This window comes from Lutra lutra, chromosome 9, assembly GCF_902655055.1.
Source record: "Lutra lutra chromosome 9, mLutLut1.2, whole genome shotgun sequence".
Lineage (NCBI taxonomy): Eukaryota > Metazoa > Chordata > Mammalia > Carnivora > Mustelidae > Lutra > Lutra lutra.
The window spans coordinates 113,518,254-113,534,929 of NC_062286.1; the positions used below are offsets into that span (position 1 = coordinate 113,518,254).

General features: G+C 45.0%; 1 long non-coding RNA gene across 1 annotated transcript; it reads left to right on the plus strand.

Moving 5' to 3' along the window:
- Positions 1-4,503: 4,503 nt before the first annotated feature.
- On the plus strand, positions 4,504-12,359 carry LOC125109075 (uncharacterized). The gene is made up of 3 exons (XR_007130097.1): positions 4,504-4,634; positions 5,776-5,899; positions 12,186-12,359. It is a non-coding gene; the product is annotated as an uncharacterized LOC125109075 (long non-coding RNA).
- Positions 12,360-16,676: the final 4,317 nt, after the last annotated feature.

Here is a 16,676-nt window from a genome sequence, read left to right on the forward strand (position 1 = left end):
GGTGGGACATTAAAAGTACCAATGGTGAGTGAATTTGCATTTTATTAATTTAGCCATTTAAATTTCTTCTCGTGACTTGTCTGCTCACTCATGTACCTATTAAGGTATTAATATTATGCTTACCAAATTCAAAATTATTTTTATGTATTAAGAACATCAGGGGTACCTCAGTGGCTCAGTTAGTTAAGCATCTGCCTTCAGCTCAAGTCATGGTCCCAGAGTCCTAGGATCAAGCCCTGTGTTGAGCTCCCTGCTCAACGGGGAGCCTGTTTCTCCCTCTCCCTCTGTTGCTCCCCCCTTCTTGTGCTCTCACACTCTGTTAAATAAATAAATAAAATCTTTTTAAAAAATAATCAACCTTTGGCTTGGTGTGTGTATTGCCAATATTTTAATGTTTGTGTGTTTTCAGCAGCTATTTTTATTTTCTTTTTATATCTCTTTTACAGTTTGTGTCTTGATTTACATAGAGAAAGGTTTTCTCTGTTGGGGGTACAGTTCTGAGTTTCAACAAAGGCACAGAGTTAATTGAACTGCCCTCTCTCTTGATATTGGTGATGCATATACTCTTCAGCTATTATCTTGATTTTTGTTTAATTATGATGGGGTGGGAACAGGAGGAAATACAGACAGAAAATTTTATGTTATGTAATAAAATGTTTAGCTTTTATCACTTCCTCCAACTTTTTTAACCTTATTAAGTATTCCCCATCTAGAAATACCTTCATGCTTTTATAGTCTTTTTTGTATTATATTTGGTCCTTTAATCCATTGAAATTTATTTTGGTGTATTGTAAGATGAGACTCTAAATTGATTTTTCCCCCAAGTTGTAAAGCTATTGTCCTAACACCATTTATTGAATAATCCATTTCTTCCCTACTGTTTTATGAGTCCTCCCCAGGGAGACATTTAAAGGTACAATTTCAGGAGGCTAAATAAACTCTTACAGTTTTTTTTAATGGAATTTTCTTGTCCTAAAACACAAAAGAAACCTATGCTAAGTTAAAGAACATTTATTATTAATTTTTAACATATCCTGGATTCCCATGCCAAAAATAAGTTAAAAGTAGTTGGTTATTCTAAATCATCAGTTTTTCTCCAGCTTTATAGTGGAGTTAAGTGAAAAGTGACAAGTTTAGACAACAAAACTAGAGGTTACCTTAAGGGGTCTCTCATAACTTCTGGGTAAAATTTGTAATTGGTGATGGATGGTGTGTGGGTGTGTGCGCGCGCGCGCGCGTGTGTGTGCATGTGTGCGCATGCGTGTATGTTGTTGCTTAAGCCCTTGGTCCTCAAACCATGATTCCCCAACCAGCAGCATCAGCCTCAACAGACAGCTCTTAGGAAGTTAGGATCTCGGACCCCACCCCAGCTTAACAAATGGGAATGTGAATTTTAACAAGATGCCCCGGTGACCCAGGGGCATGGGAAAGTCTAAGAAGCACTGGCTTCATTCAGCATGGCCTTCCTGCTTCAGCTGGCTAGGGCTTCCATTTTGTTATCACATTCTAGCTGCAAAGCAGGGTCTTTAAACCACAGCGAAGAAACAGAGACCCACCCAGGTAACTCCATTCAAGGGAACTGAGAAGCTTCGAGGCAACCCCAAGGACTGAGTTGTGTGGTCCTCCTCTCAACCCAAAGAGGTTCATCACTCTTGTGTTTCACCACCAGTGTGTCTTGGCCACAGGCCTATCTTCTTTTTCCCGCTAATACATATTGGCAGGTTCTTTCCATAGCTTCCTGGTAAAATTCCATAAAGAGATTATCTGATTGTCCTAATTATTCACTTTACTCTATTAAGCTGAACATTCATGCCAAGCTTTCTCAGGGCCAGCCTGTGTATTGGGCCCCTTCCTTATCATCAAGGGTGATACAATTTCCTTTAGAAGGGCCCATGGGTGTGGAATGCCTAAGTGTTGTCACACACACTCTTCTCACACTTTAAAGAGGAGAGAGGAGAGCACTGTGGTCCACCACGGCCTGAGATCTGAGCTCTGAGCCCAGAGATGAGCTGAATTTGTTGATACATTCACAGCCTCTCCCAAAAGCACTTTTGTGTGTGATTGGTAGAGACTTAGCTGCCTCTAGAGTGAGGGGTTGCTGAGTACTCCGGAAACTCAGCAAATGTACTAGCCCACTGGTATGATTTTTGTATCCAAGTACAGCTGAAACACAATGTTACATTAGTTTCAGGTGTTCAACGTAGTGATTCCACAAGTTTATACATTGTGCTATGTTCACCACCAGGTGTAACTACCACCTGTCTCAATACATTGCTGTTACAATATCACTGACTATATTCTTTGGGCTGTTTCTTTTATTCCCATGACTTACTCATTCCATAACTGGGAGACCATAGTTCCTACTGACCCATTTTGCCCAGCCCCCCTCCTCTACCCCTCTGGTATTCACCATCTTATCTGTAAATCAAAATCACAGTCTTGTCCACAGCCATCCATCACTTGATTACTAAAACCACCCAGATATAAACTTTTCATCTACATCTTTTGCTCTAGTGTTTCTCTCCAGGCCCCAAGCCTTTGGTTCTTAAGCCTAGCCCCTGCACCATCTTGTCTTCTCTCCACATGTAAGTTAATGTCTCAGCTACTCTGAGACATTAACTTCTATATCAAGGACACAAAAGTGAGCTTTCCAGGTGGCTGGGGAGGGCAGAAGCTGGTACTTCCAAGGGTTCATCTCAGGCCTAGCCTCTGCTCTCTCCATGCCAGCATTTAGGAGTCCTTTTAGCCAAATAGGACACAATGGCTAGTGACCATTTACTGAGCATCTGCCAAGCTGAGGAAGAGACAGGAGGAGATCTAGTCTCCACCTTTGGAGAGTTCACCATCTGCTATGAGGATAAACCAACCTACAGCAAAGAGAAAAGTAATTATAGACAAACAGCAGTTTTTACTTAAAAGTAGTTAGAGGGGAGAGACCGGGAAGTCTGGCCAGAGTGTTTGCCCTACCATTACAATGCTCACAAGTGAACTGGCAAAGTCCAGCCCATCAGCTAGCTCATTCATTTGCCCGTTTAGTTCAGCAAACATGTGCTGAGCATTTAATGTGTCATTTAATCTTCATGATACTGAGAGGCAGATATGATTATTCCCATACTACAGATAAGGAAACTGAAGCCTGAAGAGGCAAAATGACTTGCCCATGGCCGCACATTGTAACAAACCTCAGCCAAAGTCTCAGCAGGGTGACAACCAGCACAGGGACAGAGGAGCTGGAGGGCCACAGAAACCCCAGTGATTGTGCTGGGTCTCAGACTTAGGGCTGCAGCCTGAATCCCAAGCTTCCACTCTCAGCTCTTACACCCTTGGCTCTTTATCCAGCTCTGAGACTCAAAATAGCAGAGAAAGAATGCACTCCTGGAAGGGGGTGGGTTAAGAAATCTTGCTGTTGGAAAAATAGAAAGATACTTTCTCCAAATTACTGACTCCTGTACAAGAATTTGAGAGGTGATAGACACTGGGGCTATTTGTAGAGATCTGAAGTCCAAGTAAAAATGGAGAGAACTTGCTTCTGAGTTCTACCAGCTTGGGTTGGGGGCCCACAAACTCCTTTAGGCTTCCTTGGGGTGGGGGTTGAGCAGAGAGGGGCCTGGGGACCCAGCCCACACATGTGAGCTTTGTCAGGGATGAGGGTGTCCCCACGCTGAGTCCAGTCCCTTAGCCAAGGACACAGAGTTAGATGAAAGGCAGAGGCAAGACTGAGCTGTCCTTTAACAAACCTCAGCCCAAGTGTCAGGGGGGAAGAAATAAACAGGGACAGAGGAGCCAGAGGGCCATAGAAAGACCTCATGCAGACCCAGAATCCTCATCTTCTCCAGGATTAAAAAGGCTCATGAGCCCCTTGCCCCTACACCCAAATCTATCTAAGGGAGAAGAGATGGGGTGGCTGAGGCTAGAAGCAATTTTATCCCAAAGATCCCAGGCATTAGTTAAAGGGGCCAGCTAAAGTATTATATCATAGTAAGTTCTAGAATGGGAGTAGGGGAGGAATCAGCCCCTTCAACCATGACTGGTTGAGTGGGGGTTCATATGTGACAACAGCAGAGCGATTACAAACAAACCACATCTTCCCAGGTAAGTGAGTTGCTGGGCAGTGTTTTGTAAATCTGCCATGCCCACAATGGGATTACATCTAATGCAGAGGTTGGTCTCTAAAGTAAGGTGAAATCATACCCAGTGTTTGTAAATACTGCTAAAAGTCCCTTCAGAGGTCGCCATGCTGGCAACCAGCCTAGTCAAACTCTGGACCGGGAAGTCGATTCTACAATTGAGCACTGGGATGAAAAATACACATCTTTAACCCATGCACTTGCTGTCAAGCAGCTGGACCCCAGGAGAGGTCGTGAGGATCTGAAGGTCACTGCAGGCCAACAGAGCAAGTGTTCCCATTGTGACAAGGGAATGCTGTCATGGGAGATGGAGGAAGTGACATCACAGTCATGGGTGTGATATCATCATAGAAGATGAGCCAAGAGTTTCCTGGAACTGACACAGCATCCCCCAGGCTGAGAAGAAAGTATCCTTGCAAGAAAGTTTCTGTTCTTCAGATATTTATAAATAAGTTCAACAGCCATCTGCCTTGACTGCTTTGACCAACCTGCTGCCTGATCAAGAAGGTATGAAACAAGAGGTCCAGCCTACACTTCTCCCAGCCCACACATCACAGCTAACTTCCACATCCCTGCTGCAGGGTCTGGGCTCCCTCCAATGCCCATCCCAGCAGCAGATATCGCCTACTCTTCTTCTCCTGGAACTAAGGTGCTGGAGCCCCACATCTGACACTGAAGAAGAAAGGAAAGTCAAAATGTGATTACCATTGTCCACTGATGGAAGAATCATGATCTTCCCCCTTCATCAGAGTGTCTGTCTAACAAAGTCTTGCTTCAGGAAGAGTGAATTGTTGAGGGCATCAGGAAAAATGAATCTGATTCCTCAATTCTATCTGTAGGGATTCTAGAAGCAGAAGGGTTTCCATGGAACTATGTAAATATCATAGTGTAATTCAACCCAAAGAAAGATACTGGACTACCATTAATCTGGGTAGCTAAAGATTAAGGCTTAATTTAAATACAAAAGAGACATGGTCTTACTTGTGCTCTCAGACCAAGCAATGAGTCTTACCATCATCATCTCTGTTATATTATTGCGTTATCTCTGTAAATCAAAGTTCAGGAGCAACCCTGGAGCTCCACACTTTCTCAAGGTTGAAATTCATTCATTCATCAACAAATATTCTGTGTTTGGCACCAAGATTACAGTATTCAACAACAACAAATTCCTCTACCTCAAAAAGTTTATATACTGATAGAGACAAAAAATAAATCAATAATTTTAAGTTTATATATAATGACTATATCAAGTGGATGAATAAAACAGAATAAGGCACCAGACAGTGCCAATAGGGGGTGATATTTTATATGAATGGTCAAGGAAGGTCACTCTGAGTAAAGATTCCAAATAAATGAGGAATGACTCATGCTGAAATCTAATTTAAAACGTTCCAGGCCGAGGGAACAGCAAATGCAAAAGGCTTGAGTTGTGACCGACCTTGGCAGGTTCAGAAAACAGCGGGAGGGGAGTTTGGCTGGATCAGAGTGGGCAAAGAGTACAGTAGAAGTTCAGGTCAAAGTGGCGATGAAGGCCAACCCCTCCCTTGTGTATCATGGAAAGACTCCATATTTTACTCTGAATGAGATGAGGAGCCTTTGGTGGGTTTTGAGCTAAGAGTTTATATACTGATGTAATCTATAATTTTAGAAAGATATATTGGCTACTAGTAAGGAAAACGAGGTTGGCAATCATGAGACATGTGGGGAGGGTATTGGACCGATCAAGAAAAGAGAAGACAGTGGCTCAAGACAGGATGGTGGTAGTGGAGAAGGTAAGAGGTGCTCAGATTTTGGATGTATCATGGAAGTTAAGCCAATAAGTTTTGCCACCATATTGGATTTCAAGGATGAGAGAAAGAGGGGGCTCAAAGATAACTTCAAGATCAAACTAGACTTCAGTTTTTTAGATATTTATTCCAGTTTCCAAAGAGCCCTGGAGAAGGCTGGCCAGCCCAGCAACCTTTCCACCAGGGAGGAAATAATCAGGACCAAGCTTGAGCCGATGACTTGGGGGCAGCACCCAATGAGAAGGGTCCTCTGGATGGAGGTAGTACTCAAGGAGATATGGCCTCCACACATGGGAGATAGCTGTAAGGTGAGAGACATGATTACTTATAATTTTCCAAATCTTCCCTAAAATTGCCAAACTATCAAACTGTTGTGTGTGATCAGATTTCTGTGGCTATGGGATTTGTGTCCAGTCTACTGTTGAGAACTTGAAAAAATGGGTAGGAACTTTGGACTGGATTCTCAGGAACCACAAAATTGGGGATTTTAGTCAAATTTAGCCAGATGCCCCTAGAGCAGGGCCCAAGCCTGCCAACATCAGAGTTCTGAGATATATTTTTTTCCAGTGTTTTATCTGGGAGTCTTATCTTCTTACCAAACTGGTAGGTTTCTTGAAGGCAGAGATGACTTTACACTTATTTAGACCCTCAGAGACTTACTCAAGCTCTATACAGAACCCTCAAACTGACCCAGATTGCATTAGATTAGCTTGGATTCCATAATGCTCATGTAAATTCTGGCTTAGAGTCCAGTTCCTTTATTATCTTCATTTCGAATCTTCCAAAAGCAGGATTGCCATGCAACTGGTTTATTTAGGAGGTGATCTCAGGCAGCCCCAAGAGAAAAGTGGGAAAATGAGACCAGGCAGGGAAGGCAGCCCATGAAGTGGGCATCAGTGAGCAGGTCACTACAGTGAAAAGCTGAGAGCTCACTTCTGCTGGCAAATTTTTAGGGAGTATATAGAATACATCAAGGTGTCCCACATAAGGGAGAGGAAGCTAGAGTGTTTATTCACCAACTGTCCCCTCTCATTAGTTCAGGATTACTCCCAAGACTCCTCTAAGCCCCAGCATTCCAGCTTGCCCTATACAAGTAGATTCCAAAGACTAGGAAACATCCTCAGTCTCAAGTGCTTGTAGCAGAAAGCTTTGGGTGGGAAATGGAATAGTGAGTGGCAAAGGGATAACATGGGCAGGGCATCAGTAGCAATCACAAAACTAATTGTCTTCCTTTTAAGTGATAAAAAAAATGCTGGCTCACAGAAAAACTAAAAAGAATTGCTGTATCTATTCTCTCTTTTCCCCCTCTCCCTCTCTCATTCTCTCTCTCTTTACATTCTCTTCTCTCCTTGGTGTTGGCTTCCCTCTGAGCATCTCTTCATGTCTTCATGGATCAATGGCAACAAGACCACAAGATCAACTTCAGCTCTAACATCATCTGACATCATCCTCACATCAAGAAATATCAGAAGAAAGAGTTTTGCCTTCCCAAATCCTTCAACAGTGTCTCACTGGACCAGCCTAAGTCATACCCATGTCTGAGAGGGACCATGGAGATGAAATAAGCTCACTTGAAAGTCCACGATTGTGTGCTTGCCCCAAAGCCTTAGAGGTTGGAGTAAACTCCACAGTAAGAACAAAAATAATGTGAGGAATCAAAAGTCTATAGAGGGTTAGAGGTTTGCTCAAAAATCACACAGACACTGTGGGCAGTCAATATGAGAATGATGGACCACCCAACAGAAAAATGGGTAAAAGTTTTGAACAAGCTTGTTCTGAAAGGGCACTTCACTAGAGAGGATATCCAAATGGTCAATAAACATATAAGTATGAGGTGCCCAACCTGATTAGTCATAAGGAAAATGCAAATATAATGTGATATCATTACACATATGTGATATCCATATGTGATATTGTTACACAACCATAATGTGATATCATTACACAACCACCAGGATGGTGAAGATGAAAAATACAAAAAAGTATCAAGTATCGGCAAGAATATAGAGCAATTTGAAATCTCATACATTGCTAGTGAAAGCAAGATTGCTGAAAGTATTTTTGAAAAACTACTTTGTAGTATCTACCATGCTAAGTAGATACCTACTCTGTGACCCAGCAATCCCACTCCTTGGGGGATGTGCAATGGAAATGCAAACATATATCTATCAAGATGCACACAAGAATGCCATAGCAGCTTTATTCATAATAACTAAAAACTGGAAACCATTCATACATCCATCCAAAGCAGAATGAATAGACCATGGTATAGTCATAAAATGAAATACTGTACAGCAATGAAAAAGAATGGTCTATTGTTACACACAATGTAGCTAAATTTCAAATATGTAATGCTGAAAGGAAAAAGAGACACTAAAGAATATACACTGAATAATTCTATTGATCTGACGTTCCAGAACTGGCAAAATTAATCTATGTTATTAAAAGTCAGGGTAGTGTCTACCCTCGAAGTAGTGCCTAGGAAGAGAGCACCAGGTGGGGATTTTGGAGGTGCTAATCATCTTCCATTTCTCTAACAAAGTGCCAGTTAGATGGGTGAATTCAGTTCATGAAAATTCATCAAGAAGCAGTACACTTTTATTCACTTTTCAGAATGAGAGTTCAATTTTTAATTTTATGAAAGATGAAAAATTATCTATCCTGTTAATGAAAAAACTGGAATTAATAAAAACCAAGGCCTTTCTCTCCCAATCAGAAGGTTTTCTACCAAACAAATTCTTTAGTGTACCTTCAGGGTCCTTTTTAAACAGCCCCAACAAAACTGATTGCTTCTGTGTTGGACTTTATTGGAGAATGGAGTCTCATTGCCTCTCTCATCCTTACCCATGTATGAAGGTAGCTTCCCAGCCTGGCCTGGATCTTTCCTTTGGCAGCTTGTACTACCCTCCTTGCTCTGGGTGGGAGGTAGCTGCCAGGATTCCAGCCTCCTTTTTCACCATCTCTCTCTCTCCTGGAATTTCCTTGAGCCAAATGTTCTTTGAGTCTTTGGCTGGTCTTGCTGAGCTCTTTCCAAGTCCTGTTTAATTCCTTCAATGGGTAAAAGTGTTCCAGATTCGGGATGAACAGATGGATGCATGAGAAATGAAATTCACATAGCCATGAAGGCCTTTGGCCCTCATTGCCAAGGTCACATTATAGAATATCCTAGAATTCAGGCCACAGGAGATCCCTACCCTGTAGGAGATCTGTGCCTTCAGAGCTCCAGCTTTTGGGGAGAGGGTGCAGCACTCAGAGACCCACTCTCTCTCTGCTGGTCTCCTTGAGCTGATAGCATCTGTTTCTGGAACAATATTTGAAATTGGACTTGTAAGTTAGTCTAATGACAGGGGTGGGAGAAATCAGTCTATGGCAAGTGTGAGGTGTTCTCTGAAGCCAGGAGTAGAGGCGAGTCTGAGATGGAGTCAGAGAGTCCATCTGTGATCCCAAAGTGTAGGTCACAACCACTAACTCAGGTTTCCCTCAGCGGGGAACAGATCAAGTATGTGTCAGGACAAAGGTAAGCAGATTCCTTGGCAAAAGGTACCCAAGCAGCCACTCAGACTCAGAAGGAAGATGTGGGTTTTGGCTGGCCAAAATGGCACTTTCTCCCTGTAACCAAACTACTTGGTAGTTTCCATTCAGAGCACATCTTTTGGTAACACTCAGGGTTTACCAAGCTTCAGGGTCACTCCAACTTCATCAACCTTTCTCTTCTTTAGCAAAGAGCTTACACTTAGAAACCCTGCTTCCCAGGCCCATCTGACCCTTCCCTTGACCTCAGACTTACCTCCAAGCTCAGCACCTCAGCTCTACCTGGCCCCTAACACTGTCTCCCAGCCCTCATCATAGACACAGTGAACCCCAACAATCTCAGTATGCTTGAGGGATCCTACACCCACTGGTTCTCATGTTGAGGCCGCCCACGTGGTCTAGGTGACCCTGAATGCACACGTTGAGATAAGAATTCAAGGGCAAGTTTAATCTGGGGAGAGGTGACAGCCGGAAACACTCATGGGGGAGTTGAGAACTGAAAAAAGAAGAGAAGGCAACTCCAAAAAGGGAGTATGTTACCCAGCAAGTCACCACTGTGGGCTACTCCTGTGAGCAAGGCTGGGAACGAGGCTAGCTGTGTGTAGGTCCAACCTTGAGGGAGCATACAGCACACGCTTCAAAGTCATCTCACCTGGGGATGAGGAAGTTGCCAGCTGGCACTGTGTCCTTCCTGCTCTGTAGCTCATGGTGCATGTGTGTGTATATACATCGCCTCTTCTTGCCCTACACACAGACCATACAAGCTCCCCAGCCAAAAAAAAGGAGTCCTGGGGCGGAATGGCAGTGTTCACCGTGCAAAAGGAATGCTGCAGGGATGTGGGCAGGCTACCAAGAGCATCCACTATGGTCCCCATAATCGTGTCTCCAGCACCCATCACTCCAGTGTTCATGGAAGACTGCCCAAGGACTTGGCCCCGTGCATGGTTGTGCCATGGGGATGGAGAAGAGACTCAAGCCCCATCCTTGGGCAGACAAAGCTCACACCTGCCACAAGAGCCAACACTTAACCAGATGGCCAATAGCCACTGGCCTGATGAGTGACCCCCCGAACATGCACTGTGAAGAGCAAAGGGAGGAAGAAGATCCGATGAGGGCACAACCATAACTGGGCCTTGAGTCGTGCATAGGAGCTGGGCAGGCAGAAGAGAGGAGTGGGCTGGCAGGCCCAGAAGGTTTGGAGGGGGGTGGGCAAGGCTGGGAATGAAGGTACAGCTAGCTGTGTATAGTGCTGGTGGGGCAGGCCCAAGACAATTTATTAAATCCATTAGCCAAATGTGCATTAGCTCCCACTGCGCACATGGTGTGGAAAGCAGGAATGTAGGTTTGATTGATTATGCATTCTGTTATGGTTATAATTATTTATGGATTGGAGGATAAAGAATTATCAGGCAGCGCTGGAATGGCAAGAATGCGGGAAGTTAGCTTGGATGAAGTAAGTGACAGGGATCCTTGGAAGCTGGTTGAGTAGGGAAGTGGCTTGATGAAAGAGTCATTCCCATCGGTGGCCACTCCCCCCCTAGGAGGAAATCAAGCAGTTTCCAGTGCCTGTGTATTCCTCGGAGAGGGTCTCCTTCTGTCCTCCGTGAGCTCCCACTACTGATCTCTTGCGGCTAGGGCCTACAGGTCTACCCGAGCTCACTATCTGACTGTACAGGGTTCCTCTGAGCACAGAGCACGCAGAAACTGCAGCCTTCCCCCAGTGAAGGGAGGAGTTGGGGGTAGTGCCCCAGCTTCCTCACCTCTCGCCCCTCTCTCGAGGAATAGTCAAGCAAGGGTCCCCAGCAAGACAGAGTTTCCTGAGGGCCCCCACCAACCCATTAATGTGCCCTCCACTGGTGTTTCCTCCCTTCCCTGTCTCACCTCTCCACTTCTCTGAGTGACTCTTGGGACTACGTCCCAAATAACCCCCTTGGATCCAAATTGTTCCTAAGGTTACAACCCATGGCACCAGACAGAGAAAACATGCATGTGGTGCTTACATATGAAAATTGCCTGCGAGTAGAAATGTTTAATAATCTTTCTCCGGATCTGAGAGGACTGGCAGGAAATTTAAGAGCAGGTGAATCCGGGTTGAAGGCAGAGAGCTGCGGGGATTAGTCCAATATTTTCTTTTCTCTTCTTGATGAAGCAACAGTGGTAAAATTAACTCAGAGTTATCCATACACACCAAGTTAAGGGAAGAGCATCTTAAACAGAGCACTTAAATTGTCCAGGACACCAAACCAGACTGCTCATTGAGGCAGAGCGTAAATGCCAGGGGGCAATGCAGCACCTGCCCAGTTCTGTCTGTTCTCAGTCTCCCTTCCTAGTTCCCTAGCACCCATCTCCACTCATGCAGTCACTCGGTTCCCTGGTACAAGACCATGGAAAGAGACCCGGCTAGTGTCCTGTTGAAGGTACCGGCCCTGGCCACTGCCATATCCCATACCCAGCTGCAGGCACCCTCCTGCTCTCTGGCCACTAGAGTCTGCTGTGTTGTCTGCACCACAGGCTGGGCATGCCAGATGCCCCAGGGTGGGCTCTCAGCCACAGCTGCAGTTGGTGGATAACTTTGCAGCATCTCCCTTGGTTGGGGTAACCTTGAGGCATGTGCTCTACACTGCCATCCAGGGGTTTCCCATGGAACCGAGCCCCTCTGCCCAAGGTGGAAACAAGACTGAAAATGCCTCCTGGATGGTCTGACTTCCCTCCTCTGTCTCATTTTCCCCTCCCTGGCCAGTGTTTCCTGGGATCACCTCCGAAGTAAGGTACTTATACTCACATGCTCACCTGGTGACTGCTTCTTGGGGAACCCCACTTAAGAGTGGGCAGGTCATCTCTTCCCTCTGAGTCTCTAGTCCAGGGTATAATATCTTCTGTTGTCTCAAATGAGGGTGCATGGGACAAGATGAGGATCATTCAATTCTTGAACACAGTAGGAGAACTATCAACATTCATTTGATGGTGATAAAAGCTAAAAACATCATGGGACGCCTGGGTGGCTCAGTTGGTTAAGCAGCTGCCTTCGGCTCAGGTCATGATCCCAGCGTTCCTGGGATCGAGTCCCACATCGGGCTCCTTGCTCTGTGGGGAGCCTGCTTCTCCCTCTGCCTCTGCCTGCCACTCTGTCTGCCTGTGCTTGCTCCCTCTCTCTCTCTCTGACAAATAAATAAATAAAATCTTTAAAAAAAAAAAAAGCTAAAAACATCATACCTATAACTTCTCCATTGTTTTGTACAAGTCAAGAATTTGTTCATCTCATTTGAACTGGATGACCATCCAGTGAGGTGGGATTTATTATCTCAATTCACAGCTAAAGATGTTGAGGCTCAGAGAGTTTAAGGAACTTGCTCAAGGTCACAAAGGAAGTGATGATGCCAGGATTTAAATTCCACTTGACCCCAAACTCTGTTCTCATACCCCTATGCAAAATTCTCTCCAAATAAAAAAGTATCATATTTATATCCAATGTTGGTTGAATATTGAATTTGGGGGGATTACCTTCTTCTACCTTGGAAACTCCCATTCGCCTTCAACATTCAGCTCAGGCTTATTCATCATGGAACTCTTCTCTGCTCCTCTCCTCAGCAAGGCTGGGCTAAATTCTCAGGACCCCACTGGACTCTACCCACATCCCTCAAACCCTATTGTGATTCCCCATTTACTTCACCCCATTTACACTCACCTCTCTGCGCAGCTCTATAAGCTGAGAGCATAGCTTGAAACAGGACATGGTGTCTCCCTCTCGCAAAACAGTTTCAGGAAGCTTCCCAACCACCTGTGTCAAAGGTCTAGGGCCCCTCCGGGTACCACAAAGCATTACCAATAATAACTCAATAAACAAAGAAATGACTATCATGAGGACACAATACCTCCCTTCACATCTCAGTCAGGAGAAAAAGAGAAAGTATCATTTAGTCAATATGCCCCTTAGCTTTTCTGGGGCTTTGTTTCCTCATCTGGTCTCAGTGACCTCCACAGCCTTTCACCTCTGACAAAGGGTGATTCTAGAGATGTTCTGGTGCCTAATGGGCATCTCAAGGGGAGATAAGGAGTGTAATATCCCCGCTACAGACTTATCCTAAATTCAGGAAGGCAAAGCTCTCAGACATGGCCCAAATGACAGTATGGGCCAGGTTCCCAACTGATTCAAACCAGGGGAAGTTAGAAAAAGGAGTATGAGACAGAGATACTGTTTTGTCTTCCCCATGTGATGAGAATTCCTGTGAATGGTGGGGGAAGGGTGAGTACTGGTAGGGCCTGAGAAAATGGAAGTAGGAATAGGACCAGGCAAGGGTGTGAGATCAACCAAAATGCCAGGAGGGTAACTTTGGATCAGTACTGCAGAAGGTTACATCAGGGGCAGGGGAGCTGGGGTATTGATAACCCCACAACTGTCAGTCATTAGTTAAGAGCTGCCCCCAGGGTGTAAATATCCAACTTACTCTTGCAAGGTGGGCTCCAGCACCAGGGAGCCTGGAACTACATTTCTCTGCAATCTAGAGCAGAGAAGGGAGAAGGATAAGAAATGAATCTGTGAGCAAATAAATGACAGGTGTGCCTGAAGAGTTAGGAGACTCAGTCTTAAGAGTCACAATGCTTGAGATGTTGTTCCCAATTCCTGTTTCATGTTTTCAAAAGATAACTCAGAGTTACCCAGTAAGTTCTCAGAATTTCCTGAATTTAGAACCTGATTGCCTATGGTTATGAGATTCCAACATAAATGTCACCCTCTGCAACAGGACAGCTGGCTCAGCCAGGTGGTATGCACCCAGGAACATCCAGCCCCAGAATTTTCAGTTCTCTGAAGTCTCAAGGCCTGGCTTCTTGCCACTGGAAAGGGGACCAGGACAAGGTGTTTTGTGTGGAGACACAGCTAAAGAATGTGGCTGATTATTGGGGGGAGGGGCAAGTTAGACTACATTTGCAGTGACAAAAATGTAGGCCTTGCTAAAGCTTTTCTAAAAATTTTAAAAACCAAAGAAATGTCTGGGTTTCCACTGAGGTTTTTTTTTGGAGCTTCAATCTCCTCGGATGCAAAGCAACCTTTTGTCTCCACACTAAGAGCATGCTGAGAAAAGAAAAGCTATGGGTAGGAGCTAGGAAGCCAGAGGACCCTGAGCAAACCCAGGAGAGCTTAAAGTCCCTACAGGGAACAAGGATGAGAGATCTTGCTCACCTGCCATACTGGCTGCCCCTAGCTGGCCATGTCTGTCCTGAATCATGTCATGGGATTTGGCCCCACCTGCCAAAGCACTAGCTCTGGAAAGTGATAGCAGGGCACAGGTGAAAGGCAGGGACTCCAGTACTGGATCTCTGATCTTCCCCTCTGCAGGGCCTCCCAACTGATGCCTTCAAGCAAACAGAGACCTACTGCTTTCATTCACTTCTAAACCTTGCTCAACCCAAAGTCCCAAGCCAAATTTAGGGCATTTCCTCCACCTCCCATCATTGGCAGACCCCACCCTCAGGCCTCAGGGGTCCCAAAGCTGTCAACCCTTCTGCTACACATCTTCATCCAGTCCTGTTCATTGAGAAATGGCCCAGATTTTAAACAGTTCTTCCCTCCTCCCCACCATTAAAATGCAGTGGCCCAGGAGACAGTGTCCTATAAACTCTGTAACTGGGATGTTTGAGAGTGATAACATCTTGATATGTTCCTCCTTGCCTGGAAAGGCAAGACCTAGGCCAAAGGAAATGATGTGGTAATGATAAGACTTCAAGCATGTGACAGGCTAATGGGAGAGATATTTGGGGGTGAGGAAGGCACTCTGGAATTATCAGTCACCAGGGCCAGGGGTTCTAGAATGGAATAGTGTAGGAATTACAGCTCCGTTTTTGACCTTCCACAAGCTCTCTAGACCCAGCCCAGGCATATGGAGTTATAGATGCTGAATCAGAGGGCTCTGCAAGGGAGAGGCGGGCTGGGGACCAGATGTCCAACATCATTGCCAGCTGATCAACTAGTCGTTAGGGCAAAAATTCCCTTTCCTCAGTTCTTAGTGACTTTTTATTCAGACTAAACTCAAGTCAAGGCCAGTTGCAAGAATATCTATGACCCTGGAGCAGGCAAGTCCCTGTAAGTGATTAGCCAGAAAAAAATTATTATCTTCATGTTCTGCTTATAAGTCAAGTGGATGTCAGGGTTCTGAATGCTTCTTCATTCAAGAAGAATAAGGCACAGATAAACTATACCTTGAATCACAAGCCATGATTGTGAGAGGACACCAGAAATCAGGCAGTGAAGCTCTCTGGACTGGTTTGGGATGGTGCCTATCAGTGACCAAATTATTACCCCAGAGGCACTAAGGTCAGATGTCTCCTACCGCCCCATTACCTCCACCCATCCTGATGGAGTCTCCTTGTACATCATTATCACCTTGGTGAGCTTGACCATATATTTCCCCTTTACAGTGACCAACATCATCACAATGACATCAGTCATCTCCCTTATTCCACTTAACATTGAAGTTCAACTCAGGGTCACCTCCTCAGGACAACTTTCCCAGCCATCCTTTCAGGCACAATTGGTTATTCCTTCCTCATTTCCCCCAAAATAGCATATTCCTGTGGGGTTGATCTGTGGGTCTGTCTTTCCTATCAGGCTGTGAGCTTTTCACACCCTGAACTGATTTTCAATCTTTGTTTCCCTAACATCCAGCAAGTACCTGGAATACAGAAGGTTCAAAATATTCATGTACACAGTAAAAGATTGAGAAGACATTTCAACAACATGGTGCATAGTTCTGCTTCCAACTTCCACTTGCCCTGTCTACACAGCTCTAAGAGAATCCCTTCCTTCCTTCCTATAGCCCCTGCTAAAGCAGAGGATCTCAGACAAACCATTGTGCTCATCTGTCCTCACTTCTGTATCTTCCCACCCCTGGCAAGTGGTCAGTTCAAGGTATAGTCTGTGTGGGTTACTAGAGAAGAAAGGGCAGTGATAGGAGGTGTCTGAGAATAAACCGCAACAAGGCTTGATAGCAGACTGGGTATAGAAAATGATGATGAGGGAGGAGCCAGGTGATCAAGAAGGTCACTGCTGCTGACTGACAGGAAAGTCAAAAGGAGAGCTGAGGATGGGATGGGGGAAGGGGTGAATTCATTTGAGAACAAGTTGACTTCAGGAGGTCAGCAGCATTCAGTGGGAGATTCTGACAAGTCAATGGAAACACAAGACACACACCTAAGGGAAGTGATAGGACATGAAGATCTGGGCATGAAGAATTTG